Raw genomic sequence first — 2,391 nt, 5'->3', positions numbered from 1 at the left:
GAAAAAGGTCAGACTTGCCTTTCTTTCTTCAACTGCATAAAATTTCAATATATTGGGAAATTAGTAGATAAAGCCCCAGGCCAACAAAAGTTTGGAACTTGATACAGGTAAAGAACCCCAAAACTGAAGGTTCAGTTAAATAATGCTTTTACTCGTAACTTCAGTAGAACACTTCTTCAACTTCCCACATTTTTGAGGGGTGGCAGAACTGCCACTGGAAAAAAATGATACTACTTATTAGAATTTTTCACAATGAATAGGACACCAAAACAAAATGCTATCATTTGAGATGTTCTGTTCTAATAATATACGAAGAGAAATGTATTTTGTGGTCTAAATTGGCATTTAATATTATCTACATTGATCAGATATCAGGAAAACTTGGTAGGTGTCAACATAGTTGTTTTTCTTTCTTTGCCTTTTCTCCTCCCTCTTCTCCTTTTTCTCCCTCTCTCTTGATTCTGTTTCTCCTTCTTTTACTTGTTCTCCTTTCTTTTCTTGTTCTTACTATTATTACACTTTTAGTATTCATTATCATCATAACAGTTGACATATATTTTAAGGTTTGCAAAATGTAATATTATGTGTGTGTATCTATATGATCTTATTTGACCTTCAATGCAACAGTTAAGTACCATATACATTATTTCTATTTTATTGTTGAAGAAAATAAGGCACAGAGACATTCATAGCATTAATAGGATCTCAAATTTCATACCCTTCAGTCATCATGAAGTTCAAATAATATCTCTAAAATAATACTTCTAGAATATATCGTATCTAAATGAATTCTACCTGAAAAAGGGGAGAAATTTCTAGGTTCCAATATATCAATGCCACCTTGGGACATCTATAAATCTTTAGTGAAATGTTTCGTTATATAGATCAAAAATCTTCTCTTCTATAGCTTTCATCCATTGCTAATATTTCTGAGGCCACATAGAATAAGTTTAATCACTTGACAGTATTTCAGACAAATTAAGATACTTCTGTTTGCCAAGCCTTTTTCTCTATAGACTAAATTTCCTCTGTTCTGGCAAACAATATTTTTATTACATGGTTTCAAGTCTCATCATGTTGCTCATTTAGATTTTCAAGATGGTGTTCTTTTGCATCTCAAATTTGACATATAATTGTCCAGACTTCAGTTTGCGTTGGTAGATAAGTCTTCAGTAAGTCTGAATGTGAGGGACCCTAAATCATAGTTTTATCATTTTGCTGGATTATACAACCTACATATGCCTCTTTGATATTTCTGTTTCATGCTCTTAATGGTGCTCTCTGGAACAAAGGAAACCAAAAGTAATTCTTTTTCCACATAAGAGTTTTCCATATATTTGAAGACATACAACATGCTAGATTTCCCAGAAATCTTCTCTACTACAGAAAAAGTATTATGCCATTTTTACTATTTTTTCTACTAATCATAGAAAAGTATAACAGTTAATATATTGTAATTAGTAATACCCAAAGACATATATACACATAATTTGGAGGATGCATATGCACAAATGTATATATATATATATACAAATGTGTATGCATATTAATAACTATATTCATATCTATCTATGTCTATACCTATATCTATAAAAGAGACTTGAATACTTTACAAGTATTAACAGGGATATAGGAATGTATATATATGTTTCTATTTTTCCTTTGTCTAAACATAAAATGATTGAAAAGAAAGTTAAACTATTCATGAAAATAATTATTTTTAATGTATGATAATAATCAGTGTGAGACAATTGAAAATCGGGTACTTTATTAAATGAGAATTGTGTATTAGAGGCAAAAATTACATTCCCCAACCTCTTCTTTCACTTTTAGATTATTGTTCATGGAGATAACTTTGAAGAATATTTTGATACAATTAGATGTTTTTTTTCCTCTCAGGATAATTTGGATGTTATTCTCCTTTTCAGAAGTCTACAGTGATCTGAAGAGTCAAGCTAAAATTCTCAGCTATAAACTTCCCAGATAAAGATGAAATTGTGAGATAGGTATAAATCAGTTTTGTTTTGTTTTTTTAAATATAATCTCCCATTTATTATATGTGTTCTTCCTTCTACTACACTATGGGAGAAGGACTTCTCTTTGTTTCTGGTGTGACTATTGTGTGACTTTCTAGCTGTATCAGCAAGCACCCTAGCACACCAAGGTTGACCTGCTCACATAGGTTCTTTGATGTGTGTTGTAAAGGAAAGACAGATTTAAAGGGGTTAACAATCTTCTAACTAAACATATTGTATCAATAAGGACCCCAGCATACAGAAGAGGGCCTATTGTACAGGTTCTTAGATCTGTTTTTTTAAAGGAAAGGAATTTTACGGGGTCAACAATCTACTTTAATCAAGCACAAATATCATTCACCTAGTTTAGAGGGAA

This window comes from Notamacropus eugenii, chromosome 4 (assembly GCF_028372415.1).
Source record: "Notamacropus eugenii isolate mMacEug1 chromosome 4, mMacEug1.pri_v2, whole genome shotgun sequence".
Lineage (NCBI taxonomy): Eukaryota > Metazoa > Chordata > Mammalia > Diprotodontia > Macropodidae > Notamacropus > Notamacropus eugenii.
This window is presented reverse-complemented; position numbering follows the sequence as displayed.